This window comes from Sturnira hondurensis, unplaced genomic scaffold (assembly GCF_014824575.4).
Source record: "Sturnira hondurensis isolate 20B ecotype Veracruz unplaced genomic scaffold, ASM1482457v3 Scaffold0010128, whole genome shotgun sequence".
Classification (NCBI taxonomy): Eukaryota; Metazoa; Chordata; class Mammalia; order Chiroptera; family Phyllostomidae; genus Sturnira; species Sturnira hondurensis.
Genome location: NW_028082759.1, coordinates 38,308,583 through 38,324,982, shown reverse-complemented (window position 1 = coordinate 38,324,982; position 16,400 = coordinate 38,308,583). Strand labels below are relative to the sequence as shown.

Below are 16,400 nucleotides of genomic sequence, written 5' to 3'. Positions count from 1 at the left end.
TTTTAGTGGAAGACAGATGATTTTACTTCAAAAAGGAGACACGTGGCACCACCTAGATTTTGGCAAAGCTAAGGAAATCTGCTTTGTCTTGATCAGTGCATAGGTACCATGTTTCTGGAATAATGTATCTGAAGTTAGCCAACACAACTCTATATCTAATAGAATTAGTTATTGAAGCTACTTTAGAAAATGGTTGAAAATCTTAAACCAAGTATGAATATTTTATTTGGTTAGTGAATCACATTATTAGACACCGGCTTCTTTTTACCTTATCAATCAAGTAGTTGAGAGTTCTACCATGATACAAAGAATTTATGTACAGAGTTCAGAGACACTTAAAATCTCATATAATTATTTTTGCTTTTGAATTAATAAATTTAAACTGTCATTTGCTGGTTATTATCCTTCACCTCAAATAATCATTTACAGTGTACTAATAGCTTATTGTGTGTTTGATGTTATTCAAGACATAGGCATAGAATCATTCCTTTACTGTATAAATAAGACCCACAACATGAATTAGACTAAAATGATACATGCCAGATTCTAACAAGTGAGCAGTGATTAGGTTTCTGTTTACATTATTTTGCTTTTGCTACTTTATGATGTAATTTTTCCTGATTGTGCAAGCTTGGCAAAGAAAAGTTGAAATTAGAAAGAAATATGATGAACGTGAGATTAAATAGACCTTAATCATATCACATAGGGATAACTACTGTTAACATTTAATGTATTTCCTTTTAGTATTTTTGTGCATATTTATAAAATGGCAACTATAATATATAGTTTTACTCTCAGTTATTAATATTTAATGTTTATGTTTTAAGTATATGTATAATTTACCATAATGTTACTTAGCATTCATAAATAGTTTTTTAAATGGCCAATAAGTGAAAAGTCTCTTTAAGTTCTTAATGAATATTATATAGCTACTTTGTACAAAGATTGTGTTGATTAAAACCCCCCAAAACAGTCTACAGATTCACTGCAATCTCTATGAAAATACCAATAGTATTTTTCACAGAACTAGAACAAATAATCCTAAAATTTATACAGAACCACAAAAGGCCTCAAAGAGCCAAAGCAATATTGAGGAAAAAGAACAAAGTTGGACATATCATGTTCCATGATTTCAAGTCATACTACAAAGCTACAGTAATCAAAACAGTCTGGTACTGGCAACAAAACCAGGCACATAGATTAATAGAACAGAATAGAGAACCTAGAAACAAACCCATATTTACATGGCCAATTAATCTATCACAAAAGAAGCAACAATATATAATGGGGTAAAGACAGTCTTTTCAATAAATGGTTAGTAAACTGAACAAATATATATACACGCAACCATGGAACAAGACCACCTTCTTACACCATATGCAAGAATGATCTCGAATGAAAAACTTAAATGTAAGACTTGAAACCATAAAAATGCTAGAAGAAAACATAGGCAGTAAACTCTTCTATATCAGTCTTAGAAATATATTTTTGAATATGTCTCCTGGGACAAAGGCAACAAAAGCAAAAATAAGCAAACAAGACTTTATCAAACCAAAAACTTTTGCACAACAAAGGAAACCATCAAGATAAATGTACACCTGAAACCTATATGACCCTATGAGCCTATGTCATCCCAATAAATTTAATTTTAAAAGGCAACCTACAGAATGGGAGAAGATATTTTTAAACAATATATCTGATAAGGCAGTGGTCCCAGCCTTTCTGGTACCAGGGATTGCATGGGGAGGGTGGTCAGGGGCGGGATGCTGAGCTCAGGCAGGGATAGGGGATGGGAGGTGTAGCTCAGGCTTCGGCATTGCAGGGCCAGACATAGGAAGGGGAGCCCAGGGGAGCTTCCCTCATGTCCCAGTTGCTAACAGGCCATGGGCAGGTACCAGTCCACAGCTGGGTTGGGGACCCCTGTGATAAGGGATTAGATAAAATATATGAAGAACTCCTGCAACTCAAAATTAAAAATAGAATTCATACTCTTAACTCCTATGCTATCTGGTGTCTATACACACCAGGCTCTGAAATGGGAAGAAGTTCACATTTGCTTACCTGAAAGAAGGTCTAGAATGTGGAGAGCTCAGAGAAGTGGAGTTAATATAGACTGTTGGGTCAGGCAGGGGTCAGACTGAATTTGTAGATCATGGTAAAGATTTTTTTGTCTTAAAAAGACTCAGAGACTATCAATAAGTATTCATTAGGAATGTACAAGGTTATATTAACACTTAGAAAGGATTTCTCTGACAGTGGTGTGAAGAATAGATTGAAGAAGGTGGAATGGGTCCAAGAAAACTGTTCGGAAACTATTTCTGTAGTATAAGGTAGAGACGATGGGAGCTAAGGGTGGGAACTAAGGGTGGAGTAAAATATATTTGAGACAAGTTAGATGTGGAAATTAGAAAGAGATATATCAAGCACACTTTAGGCACAGGCAACTTGGTGACTGGTGGTGACAATCACTAAAATGTGAATTATTTATCAATCCCCAAAACAAGAAAATACAGGAAAAAATCTGATTTTTTCCTCTGGGGAAATTAAATACAAGTTTTATCTTTGTTTTTAATTTACTGTTTCTTTTTTATTTCTCTGATAATTTTTATTGTTGTTTAAGTACAGTTGTCTCCATTTTCCCTCCTCCACTCCCCTGCTGCCCTACCCATCCTTGCCTTCCACCCTTGATCCAACCCCCTTTGGCTTTGTCCACCTGTCATTTATACATGTTCCTTGACAACCCTTCCCCTATTTTCCCTCATTATCCCTCTCTTCCCTCCCCTCTTGTTACTGTCAGCTTATTTTTTATTTCCATGTCTCTGATGATATTTTGCTTGCTTGTTTTGTTGATTAGGTTCCACTTATAGGTGAGATCATATGGCATTTGTCTTTCACCACCTGGCTTATTTCACTCAGCATAATGCTCTCCAGTTCCATCCATGCTGTTATGAAGGGTAGGAGCTCCTTCCTTCTTTCTGCTGCATAGTAGTATTCTATTGTGTAAATGTACCATCCATTTATTTGGATCCATTCATTTACTGATAGGCATATAGGTAGCTTCTAGCACTTGGTTATTAAAAGGGTGCTGCTATGAACACTGGATACATAAGTTCTCTTGAATTGGTATTTAGGTATCCTTAGGGTATAATCCCAAAAGTAGAATTGCTGGGTCAAAAGGCAATTCCATTGTTAGTTTTCTGAGAAAATTCCATATTATTTTCCATAGTGGCTGAACCAGTCTGCATTCTCATCAACAGTGCACTAGGGTTCCCTTTTCTCTACAACCTCTCTAGTACTTGTTTGTTGCTTTGTTTATGATGGCCATTCTGACCAGTGTGAAGTGGTATCTCATTGTGGTTTTAATTTGCATCTCTCTGATGGCTAGTGATGATGAAAATTTTTTCATATGCCTGTGGGCCCTTTGTATGTCCTTCTTGGAGAAGTGTCTGTTCAAGTCCTTTGCGAATCTTTTAATTGGATTGTTTGTCTTCCTGGTGTGGAGGGGTGTAAGTTCTTTATATATTTTGGAGATAAAACTCTTGTATGATGTATCATTGCCAAATATGTTTTTCTATGTGTTTGGTTCTCTTTTAATTTTAGTGCTGTTTTCTTTAGCCATGCAAAAGCTTTTTATTTTGATTAGTTCCCATTTGTTTATTATTTCCTTTATGTCCCTTGCTCTAGGGGACACATCAGTAAAAATATTGCTGTGTGGAATATCTGAGATTTTCCTGCCTATGTTCTCCTCTAGGACTTTTATGGTATTGTGACTTATATTTAAGTCTTTTCTCCATCTTGAATTTATTTTTGCATGTAGTGCTAGTTTGTTGTTGAGTTTCATTTTTTTGCATATAATTGTCCAGATGTCCCAACACGATTTGTTGAAAAGGCTATTTTTACTCCATTCTATGCTCCTGCCTCCTTTGTTGAATATTAATTGACCATAGAGACATGGGTTTATTTCTGGGCTCTCTATTCTGCTGCATTGATCTATGTATCTGTTCTTAGGCCAGTACCAGACTGTTTTGATTACAGTGGTCTTGTAGTATAGTTTGATATCAGGTATTGTGATCCCTCTTACTTTGTTCTTCTTTCTCAAAATTGTTCAGGCTATTCAGAGTTGTTTATGGTTCCATATAAATTTTTGAAATGTTTCCTCTATATTTATGAAATATGCCACTGGTACTTTAATAGGTATTGCATTGAATCTATAAATTGCTTTGGGTAGTTTGGACATTTTAATGATGTTAATTCTTCTAATCCATGAACATAGTATATGCTTCCATTTATTTGTATCTTCCTTTATTTCTTTCTTTAGCGTTGTATAGTTTTCCAAGTACACGTCTTTTAATTTTTTGGTTAGGTTTATTCCTAGGTACTTTACTTTTCTTGTTGCTATAACAAATAGGATTTTTTCCTGATTTCTGTTTCTGGTATTTCTTTGATGGTATACAAAAATGCCTTCAATTTCTCAGTATTGACTTTGTATACCAGCTTTTTTGTCAGATTCACTTATTAGGTCAAGGAGATTTTTGGTGGTCTCTGTAGGGTTTTCTAGGTATAACTATAATGATACCTGCAAACAATGACAATTTTACTGTCTTCTTTCCAATATAGATGCTTTTTATTTCTTGTTCTTGTACGAATGCTGTGGCTAGGACTTCGATACTATGTGGAATAGAAGTCGTGAAAGTGGACACCCCTGTCTTATTCCTGATCTTACTGGGAAAGATTTTAGTTTTTGCCCATTGAGTATGATGCTGGCTATTGGTTTCTTGTAAATGGTCATTATTATGTTGAGGTATGCTCCCTCTATTCCCCCTTTGCTAAATGTTTATATCACAAAAGGGTGCTGTACTTTATCCAATTATGGATAACATTATTATGTTGAGGTATGCTCCCTCTATTCCCACTTTGCTGAATGTTTATATCACAGAAGGGTGCTATACCTTTTTCATATCTATTGCTATGATCATGCAATTTTTGAGAGGATAGGGCAAGCAAACTAATAAGAATAAGGAGTAAAGCCCAGGTTAAGAGAGGGGAGAGAAAAAGGGAGAGAGAAAACAATGAAATAAAATTTCTAACTCAACTGATCAGGGACAGGGCAGAGGCGAAATGGAGTTAGACAGAGGGAGAGTATTCTATGGGATTTAAAGGACAAACAAGTGGTGAACACATAGGAGTTCCTCTGGAGAAGTACAGCAATAACCGTGGTATTTCAGCCAACTAGCCACTGTTTATAAAAGGTGAAAAAGAAATAAGATTCATTAGAAGGGAAAATGAATGTGAGCTGACTTAAGAAATGTGCTTGTGTGAGGTTAGATGGAGGAGAAATAGTGAGTAAGGTATATAAACTTGGCGTAGTGTGAGAGAAAATACAGTTCACACAACTACATAAAGCTCAGGAAGATGGTGAAATGTATTCAAACTAGGGAGGGGTGCTGTATGGCATTTGGAATAACAATAGTATGCTAAGAAATGTATAATATGAATAAAAAGAATGAAAAGTAAAGGTCAAGGCCTAGTGTGTTATTTGGAACACAGGTGAAGTGAAAGAAGAAAAATTAAAGGCAGTATTAAAGGAAAAATAAAAACAAATCAAACAAAACAAAACATAAAAACTAAATAAATGGAAAGAAGAGAAAAAAATACGCAAGTTCTGAAGGATAGCAAGGTGAAATTTGTCTCAGCTGTTGGTGTTCGCTTTCTGACTTCTTTTTGGATCTGTCTCTGGTTTTTTCACAGCTCCAGGTCTTGTGTTACTCTTGAAAGATAAAAAAAAAATCCTCCTGCTGATTTTAAACCTGCCAGTCTGGTTTTGCAGGTCTTCTCGGATACTGCAGGCAAAATGGGGCTGGGCTTCGTTATTTTCCTTTCCTGTGGTTCCGGAAGGATCCGGGCTCAGTCTGGGCCCCAATAATCACAGGTGCCCAGTTTCGGGCCCATGCCCTCAGAACACTGTGGCCTGCACTCGCCACTCTGCGCATGTGCCCCAGATCTTCCACCTTCTTTTGCAACCCTTGGCTCAGTCAGTGAGGTGCACTCAGGGGAAGAAAATCCCTCCCACTCTTCTCCCTCTTTGATGGCTCGGCCGCTGTGCACAAGGTCCTGCAAGGTGGGTCAATTCCCCTGTTGAAAAAAAGTCCCTCTGGGCATGGCTGCTACTCCGAGCCCCTGCTCCCCACCTTTGGTCAATCCGTGAGGTGTCCTGAGTGGAAGCAAATTGAGCCCACACTCCTCTGACTGCTGCCTGTGTGAGGGATCCCTGCATGCCAAGGTCCTTGCACCGTGGCTCAGTTCCTTTTTTGAGAAAAGTCCCCTTGGGTGCCACCTGCTGTTCCTAACAAGCTCCCTGCTTCCCACACAGTCCAATTCTCTGACCTGTCCAGAGTCAATCTGGGTCACCGCCAGTCACTGCCCATCTCCTCTCCCAGCTTCGAGTGTCACCCAGCTCCCCAATTTCCCTGGTCCTGTCCCAGCCGGGACCACTGCCCCAGCTGGGGCATGCCACCGTCTGTGTGTCATTTACTGCCTTTTTATTCCCCTATCAACTTTTCGGTCCGGGTCTCTACTGGCGTGAGTCTGGGACTTCTCCGCGCTGGGAGGGGAGGGAGCTGCTGGGTTGCTATCACTGACCCGGCTCCCCTCCAATGGTCACGCAAGAGCTGCTTGGTACAGAGACCAGGGACCTTCCCATTGGCCTAAAAAATCTCCTTACCATGGTGTTTAAGTGTCCTCCGCACACTTGGGCTTCCAAACTGTGTGTAAGGTTGAATTCCGTTGGCTGTTTATTCTTCGGAAGATTGGCTAGGTGTCCCAGTAGGGGTGCATGAGCAAGCGGGCTCAGCTCCCACCTACATCACAGCCACCTTCCTATTCCACAAGATGGGAAGAGCTTCTTGGAATAATTTTTAACTGAAGATACATATGCATCTATATGCACATGAGTTTTGTGCCTTTTTGGTTGAAAATATACATATTTGAGATATTTGCCATCAATATTGTTCACTATTAAATAAGTTGGCATGTATTTCAAAGGTTGTGTGAAAAAAATAAGAATACAGAATTATCCATTTTTAACCCCAGTAAAAACTAATCAATTATGTTTACCATTAAGTTGTCCATCTATTAGCAAGTCTACTGTTATTGACAGACATGTTTCCCCAAAATTTAGAAATGTGAGTTGCAGTATCCACTGTAGGTGGGATCTTATTACTTCACTTACAGTTCAGACATTTTTACTGATCTGCCACATTGGACACACATTCAGCTGAACTGTTTTTTTTTTCCCTCTTACTTACTGCTCTTTTGGCAATGTTCTTAACTTTTTGAGTAACACAGGTTTTCAACATTTTCAGAAAGCAGTTACAGCACCCCTTTTAGTTATCCCATTTCAGTCTCCTACAGCCCTGTGAGCAGATCTATGAAACTTGAACATGGCTAGAAATGTCCTCCAAATTTTATAGGCTTGTTCACTTAGCAGAGGCTTTCTGGTGCTTTTTCAGAGACATTTTAAAAAGTCAAAGCCTCAATGTAGATATTTTGAAATGACTATAGTAGTATGAGATTCAGGTGAGTTTTCAAAAACAAATTTGTCAGTAAAATAACCTCTGATAACTAAATTAGCTCTTTAACTAAATAGTCAAAGAGTGACACACTAGGATATTACTTTACTATCATTAAAGTCATGCAGTCTGAGGCTATACAAAATATTTTAAAAGATTCAGAAGTTTTCAAGTTTAAGGTGTTTAAAGTTAGATGGAAAAGACTTTTACACATTTTAGTGGCCAAATAAGTGACATACAAAGTCAAGTAACCTACAAATATAGTTCAGGGTTCAGGCTTTTCCTGAATAGATAAAAGAAGTTGATGGCATGAAAGGAAGGGACACATCATTACTTTTTTAAAAGTCATAGAGTCAATGACACAGCAATTACAGAGTTTAATGTGTTTCGGCAAGGTCATGGCTAGGAATCCAATTACCATTTCAGCTGAAATCTCTGCTTGTTATACCACTTTTAGCATCTGAGGTGGTCTCGCCTCAGTTGCAAGGCAATGATTTTCCCCTAGTTTGTTACTGTATTCAACCCTGAGGATTTTTAGAATTAGCATAGAAGTGCTTAAGAGACTAAACACATTGTTTATTTCTTCCATTTATTTATTTATTTGTTTGTTTGTTTGTTTGTTTGTTTATTTATTTATGGCTCATATATTGTCTCATAACAGACCCTGGATTCCCTAAAGCAGAAAATCCTGTCTATTCTAAAGCACAATGAGACTTTGCTTTATTTTTCATGGTAGCATGTAGTACTACCTACATTGTATTCTACCTATTTCTATGTTACTTGACAATCTCTCCATCGGCATGTGAACTCTCCAGGGCATGGACTTTTATTTTGTGCATTGCCATGATATCCCCAGCACTTGGAGCAGTGTGCCTGGCACACAAGAAATTGGTGTAAATGAGTGAAAATGCCCATTAGTACTGTCCTCATTATCTAGGTTTATAAAAAATTCCAAGGAAGCTAAAAAATGAAGAAATAATTCTTTTACACTACTTTGTCTTTGAAATTAAGAGCAATTTTTTGTTTTACATCATATATACTCCAACAATTGCCCTTTGATTTTTCTACAGTACTCTGGTTTTAAAAGGTATGGAACAGATGGCAATTATGTACTTTTGTGGCCTAGTCACCCATGACACAAATTAAACAAACTTACTGAAAACCTTTTAATGTTCCAGGCACTTGGCTAGATGCTCCAAATTTGGAAGTGAAAAACATGACCTAGTCTTCAAAAGGTGTTGTATCTATCAAGAAGCCAAATATTTAGAACACGGCACAATAAGATTGTGATAAGATATCTGCATAGAGTGTGAGGAGGGTCCAGATGTAGGGTATGTAATCCAGAACAGGATGGTCAGAGAAGATTTCCTATAACAAATAATAAACTGAGCATTGCCTGATAAACATTATAGTAATAAAAATAATATTAACGTATCATTCATTGAACACTCACTATATGCCAGGTAATTTACAAACTTGCCATACCTTAAAAAATCTCATGTGATAAGTATTATTCTCATGATATAGATGAGGAAAGTGTTTTTAGAAACATTTAATTATAAGCCTACTTCCATTTATTGTGCTTCACTTTATTGCACTTAGCTGATGCTGAGTTTTTTCAGAATAAAGGTTTGTGGCAACCCTGCATGGAATAAACTTACCACTGCCTTTTTTTCTGAAAGCATTTGCTCACTTTATATCTCTGTGTCACATTTTGGTAATGCCTGCAAATTTCCAAACTTTTTTATTGTTATTACATTTGTGATGGTGATACATAATCAGTGATATTCAATGTTATTTTGGTAATTGATTCAGGGTGCTAGGGACCATGCCCATAAAAGACAGTGAACTTTAATTGATAAATGTTGTGTGTGTTCTCATTTTCTGACTGACCAGCTGCTTCCTCATCTCCCTCCCTCTCCTCCAGTAGCTCTACTTCCAGAGACACATCAATACTGAAATTAAGCCAATTAAAACCCTACAATGACCTAAGTATTCAAGTGACAGAGACTAGTCTCTCACTTGAGATCGAAAGAGACTATTTGTCTCTCACTTGAGATAAAAAACTAGCAATGATTAAGCTTAGTGAGGAAGACATGTCAAAAATCAGGATAGACCAGCCCTGGCTGGTGTGGCTCAGTGGATTGCGCTCACACTGCGAACCGAAGGGTCACAGGTCTGATTCCCAGTTGGGGCACATGCCTGGGTTGCAGGCCAGTTCCCAGTGAGGGCCACATGAGAGGCAGCCACACACTGATGTTTCTCTCTTTCTTTCTCCCTCCCTTCCCCTCTCTAAAAATAAATAAATAAAAATCTTAAAAAGAAAAATCAGGATAGACCAGAAGCTATGCCTCTTGAGCAAAGCAGTTAGCCAAATTGTGAATGCAAAGGAAAAGTTTCTGAAGGATATTAAAAGTGCTACTCCAGTGAACACATGAATGATAAGGAAGTGAAACGGCCTCATTTCTGATGGAGAAAAAGTTTTAGTATTCTGGATGGAAGATCAAACCAGCCACAACATTCCTTTAAGCCAAAGCATAATCCAGAGCAAGGCCTTAAGTTTCAATTTTATGAAATCTGAGAAAACTGAGAAAGCTGCAAAAGAAAACCTGGAGGCTAGCAGAACTTCAAGAAGTTTGAGGAAAGAATCCATCTCCATAATATGCAGGTGCAACGTGAAGCAGCGAGTGCTGATGTAGAAACTGTGGCAAGCTATCCAGAAGGTCTAGGCAAGATACTTGGTGAAGATGGCTACACCAAACAACAGATTTTCAATGTAGAGGAAATAGCTTTACACCAGAAAAAGATAGCATTTAGGCCTTGAATGGCTAGAGAGAAGTCAATGCCTGCCCTCGAAGCTTCAAAGGACAGGCTAACTCTTGTTAGGGGCTAATGTAGATGGTGACTTTAAATTAAAGCCCATGCCCATTTACCGTTCGGAAAATCTTAAGGCCCTTAAAGAATCGGGCTAAATCTACTTTGCATGTGCTTCATAAATGAAATAACAAAGCCAGGCGACAGCACATCTGTTTACAACAGAAAATTTTAAGCCCACTGTTGAGACCTACGTCTCAAAAAAGATTTCTTTCAAAATGTTATTGCCCATTACCAATGCATCCGGGCACCCAAGAGCTCTGATGGAGATGGACAATGAGACTAATGTCGTTTTCATGCCTGTTAACTCAACATCCATGCAGCAGCCCATAGACCAAAAAATTTTTGATTTTCAAGTCTTATTATTTAAAAATATATTTTATAACTGCCATAGATAGTGATTCCTCTGATGGATCTGGGCAAAGTAAATTAAACACATTATGAAAAGGGGTCGCCATTTTAGATTCCATTAAGAACATTTGTGAGTCATGGGAAGAGGTGAAAATGTCAGCATTAACAGGAATTTGGAGAAGTTAATCCCAACCTCGTGGATTACTTGTGGGTGAAAGATATTAGTGGGCGAAGTAACTGCAGATGTGGCGGCAACAGCGCGAGCAGGAGAGTTAGAAGTGGAGCCTGAAGATGGGACTGAATTGCCGCAGTCCGTGATCAAACTTGAACTGATGAAGACCTGCTTCTTAGGGATGAGCAAAGAAATTGGGCTCTTGAGACAGAATCTACTCCTGGTAAAGATGCTGTGAGAATTGTTGATAACAAAGGGTTTAGAATACTATATAAACTTAACTGATAAAGCAGTGTGATGTTTGAGAGGATTGACTTCAATTTTGAAAGAAGTATTGCTGTGGATAAAATACTGTTAAATAGCCACACACGCTCTAGAGAAATTGTTCATGAAAGGAATAGTCCATAGAAATAGTAAGCTTCACTACTGTCTTATTTTCAGAAATTGCCGCAGGCCCCCTCAACCTTCAGCAACCACTATCCCGGTCAGACCGCAGCCGTCAACATGGAAGCGAGACCCTCTACCAGCAAAAAGATTATGACGTGCTGATGGTTCCCAATGGTTAGCAGATATTTAAGCAATTAAAATTTTTTTTTGCCCTCACTGGAGGACATGTTTTCATTAGTTTTAGAGAAAGAAAAGAAGAAAGAAACATCGATTGCTTGTCTTCTCGTTGGGTACTGAACCCACAACGTACTTGTCTCCGAACGTACTTGACTGGAGATTGAAACTGCAACCTTCCAGCCTAAGGGATGGGTCTCCAGCCAACTAAGCCATATCAGCCAGGGCAAGTGATTAAGTATTTTTAAATTAAGGTATGCATGTTGTTTTTTAGGCATAATGCTATTGAACACTTAGGAAACTGCAGTATAGGGTAAACATACATTTTATTTTCACTGGGAAGCCAAAAAATTCATGCGACATGTTTTATGGTGATATTACTTCATTGCAATGGTCTGGAACTCAACCCATAATATCTCTGAAGCATGTCTGTAGTAACTTGCTTAGGACTCCACTGGAAATACATGGCAGAGTGAAAAGATGGAGGAGGTGGTGGGACCAGCACATATGCAAAAATTATTCAAGACATAAAAGCGTAACAGAGCACGGCAGGGCGACGTCTCATTAGGCTGACTCAGGTCTGCCTGGGAAGTGGTTTGATAGAAGGGTGAAAAAGGACGGGTCTGATCATGATGAGTAAGGGTCACTTCCAGGAATTTGAAATTTATACCAAAGTTTTGACCTGAATGTTTCCAGGAATTGTTAATTACCTAGATCTGCACGGAAATTGGTGGAAAGCTGCAGGTTATAAGGCATTTCTTTCTTTAGTGGGTCTTCACTCAGAGCAGAAGGCCAATTTAAACAAATATTCCATCTCTAAGGTTATAAATAAAGGCTGCAAAAGGAAAGAGAAGGTTAAGAGGTGTTTGAAAGGTAGTGTTGCTACATAGAACTTGTTCTTTGTCAGTTTTGAGACTTAAGGGATAATTCACAGCTAATATTTATTTTCACCCTACCATGTCTCAGAAAATGAACTTGGATTTTCACGTGCTCTTCATTGATTTTCATCTTGCAAAATAGGAATATCATCTCTATCCTGTAGATGAGGAACTTGAACGGATAGATAATGCTAAGTGACCTGCCAAAGGTCACATGGCTAGTCATTGATGGAGCCACATTTTAAGCCTATGTCAGGACGCAAGATCTTTCTAGCTTTTGCCACTTTTTATCTCTAAAGACAGAGTTGTTCAATCCTTTATGTCATGACTTGAAGATCATGAATCATTTTGGTGGTTTTTAACCAGCATTTGGGTAAGTACAGAGAGAAGAACAAAATAGGGTATCAGAGAGCCTCCCATGCAGAAAGGGTCAGCACTGGTTAGAGTTGTTGTTTCAGTCAGACATACATATATGACTGAACAGAAATATTTGTGTGCCGCCCTGGCTAGTGTAGCTCAGTGGATTGAGCGTGAGCCTATGAACCAGAGGATCAGGGTTCGATTCCCAGTCAGGGCACATGCCTGGGTTGCAGGCCAGTTCCCAGCAGGGGACGCACCAGAGGCAACTCTACATTGATGTTTCTCTCCCTCTCTCCTTCCCTTCCCCTTTAAAGATAAATTTTTAAAAAAGAAATATTTGTGTGCTGACCTGTGATGGAAAATTTTACTTGTTACTATTGGTTGGAGTTTAAAAAGTTAAATTAACCCATTGAAATAAAGTTCAGATCACAGCTACTTCTCCAACTCATTCCTTTTACCTCCGATGTTGAAGTTTCATGGATAACCAGTGTACCAGCTCACTTCACAGCAGTGGTAAAAAAAGAGCGAGAAGGAAAAAGCTTCCTGAGGGCTGAAGATGGGAAGCCAACCAGTTCCTTCCTCCTTTCAGTCGAAGGCAAGCCAGCAAGGGCTTCTTTAAGTTAACCCTTCATCTGCCATAGTGAGGGAAGACTGTCAGTAGCAATGACTGTTTCAAGAAAAAAATGTATGTGTGGCTCATGGACTGAGGTGGTAAATTGAGGAGGATTTCCTGCTCACCCCATATTTTTTGCCTTGTAATGGAACAGAAAGAAGAATAGCATATGAGATAAAAGTGCGCGTGTATGCTAATATTCCTACTTATTGAACACATATGCCTATGCAGATTTGTTATCTCTACTGTATATAATTATATGTGAAATCCAACTGAATTCCATGTGTGTGGTGCTGTCACAATCTGTTTCTCTCTGAAACTCCATTCTATGTACAAACATTTTAACAACACATGTGGATTAGTAGTAGGAGTAGATGTTTTTAAATGTTATGTTAAAGCAACAGCTTAAATCAGCATGTTAAAGGAATGTAAAAATGAAAATAGTACTGTAAGTTCACTACTAGTGGAAATAGAATGTAGGGAGATATAGATTTCTGTACATGTACACAAATGTCCCAGCTGTTTTTAATTTCTGATGGGAGAATCTTAGATATACTGAACACCTTTTATTTTACATTTTAGCAAAGAAAATGAACTGCATGCCTGGTGAAAGAGATGTTTTAATTTGCCATTTTTCTTTATCCCCCTTTCTGTATTTAAATATTAGGGCTAGCACATCTTCTAAGAGCATAGATTATACACTGCGGAATTTTTATTTTTTTATTTTTTTAAAGGTTTTATTTATTTCTCTTTGGAGGGGAAGGGAAGGAGTGAGGGAGAGAAATATCAATGTATGGTTGCCTCTGGTGTGTCCCCTGCCGGGAACTGCCCTGCAACCCAGGCATGTGCCCTGACTGGGAATCGAACCTCGATTGCCTGGTTCACAGGCCTGCACTCTATCCACTGAGCCACACCAGCCAGGGCCACTGTGGAATATTTAGATGGATATAAGTCTGAACAAATTATTGTAACTAGCTAATTATATTTGGGTCCTGACTAGTCAGGTTTCAGAACATTGAAAAGAAGCAAATTCAATTGCATAGTGTCAACTGTTTGCAAATGCTGATGACACCAATCAGCGTGAACTTAGCTATAGTGAAAGAAACAATTTCACACGCATATCATTCATATCACAAAATATAAACTATATCTAAACAAACTCTTTCCACAGTGTTGCTTATTACTATAAATCATTATAGAAAGACCTCAAGGTGCTTGGCAAGAAGCATGGAAACTGACCCAGGAAAGATACATAAATTGTTAGTAATATAAAATTTGTAAAGTCATTGTTTACTGTTCTCAAAATTGTAATTCCAAGAACATCATTGCTGTTGTATCACTACTATGTGGCTAATTCTGCTGTTTCAAAATGAAGATAGAGAATTACATGTCAAACCGGGCAGTGGGGTCTGTCAAATACAAGGCATGTTATGGCTCTCACTGCCCTGCTTTGTGCCCCTACATGAAGGTATAATTTGTGCAGAAAGGGAATTTATTATCTCAAATAACTTTAGTAAAAAAATAGGGTTAAATTTTAGCACGACTGGGTTCAGAAACTCATACATTAGATTTCATAGCTGGTTTCTTTCTGCAAGAACAGAAATATCCATAATGCTCAGATCATTTTTATTTTCTTCAAACTGATTCAACATTTTTATAGGAATAGCAAATGTATGTATATTTATCAGTTTCAATCTAGGGGAAATGTGGAGAGAGCTCGGACATTCCCACAGTGTCAAACACTGGCTTTGTGATCAGCAGATCACAGCTGCTTCGGTTGTTCTCAGTGGCATAATGGGGAAACTATTGTCTTTTACTTTCCACCAGGCAGCTGTGAAGACCCAAAAAGGTAATGCTTGTAGTCAAAACCATAGTACATAGAAGTGTATTTGGAAGCTATGCTGTTTAATCTTTGTAATAATTCTATATAGTAGGTTTACTATAGTACTTATTTTTAGATGAGAGACCTTAGGGAGGATTAGTAGTTTTCCAGCATCACACAGTAATTGAATGACTGAGTACCCATGTCCATCTCATTACCAAGTTCAGGCAAAGAGTCACAGTGATGCTGATAAAAGCAATTGCTTTTGGAGTCCATCAGTTCTAAGATCTACCTGTTTTCAAATTTGAACATCTTTAAAATCAGTATGCATCCGACAAAGACGGCCAGAGCCAAAGCATGGCACAGTAGTCATCGCCTGCTCATGTGTGACCTTCGTCATTGCCGTCTTTACTTTTGTTATTTCAGTTGAGTCTGGTGCGTGTGTTGACTCTGGTAAATGCTGTGCAAATTTTAAAAAAAACATTACACTATGATTTGGAATTGAAACAAAAAGTTACCTAATAGGAGGACATAGAAAAATGAAGCATAAACAAGATATAGTGAAACGAATATTCATCCCTGGAGGAATGACCACGATTTTACATTTTCTTATAAGGCAAAGGCCACATAATTTATGGGATCTTAGAAAGGAATGGTATACCCCAAAGTAGATCCTACGTTACATTTGCTGCTGAGATGCGCTCTAAAGAATTAACTGTCACATGCCGATATTTACCAAAGCCATAATGAATTTATTTTGCTTATCTTTTCCTTTCTATGTGGAAACATGGTAATAAATATTTATGTCCAAGTAAGTCTCAAAAGGCTCTTTTGTTAAATATAAAATAAAAGTGTTAAGCGATAAGAAGCATGGTGCTAGAGTTTAATTGGCATCATTTTTTTTTTACTGTATGCAAAATGTTTGTGCTTCTTGCAGCCTGTGGAGTGTAAGATTCTATGAAATATGATATTATTGTATTGAAGAAATAAAAACTTTTATGTTTTGAAGAGGTTTTTTTTTTTTACCAATTCATAATGAATCAACCATTTCCAAAATCCTTAGTATAACAATTAAATGATTTACTCTAAATATAAAATCATCAGAGACTTGGAAAAAAATCCAAATTGTAAGTACTTTATTATTCATCTAACAAAATAATGGAAAAATTATATGATTAGCTTAAAAAAAACCAGAAACAAG

At 37.8% G+C, this 16,400-nt stretch overlaps 1 pseudogene; it reads left to right on the top strand.

Annotated features, from left to right (window-relative positions):
- The first annotated feature begins 1,349 nt into the window (after positions 1-1,349).
- LOC118995591 (tigger transposable element-derived protein 1-like) lies at positions 1,350-11,506 on the top strand (annotated as a pseudogene).
- The last annotated feature ends 4,894 nt before the right edge of the window (positions 11,507-16,400 follow it).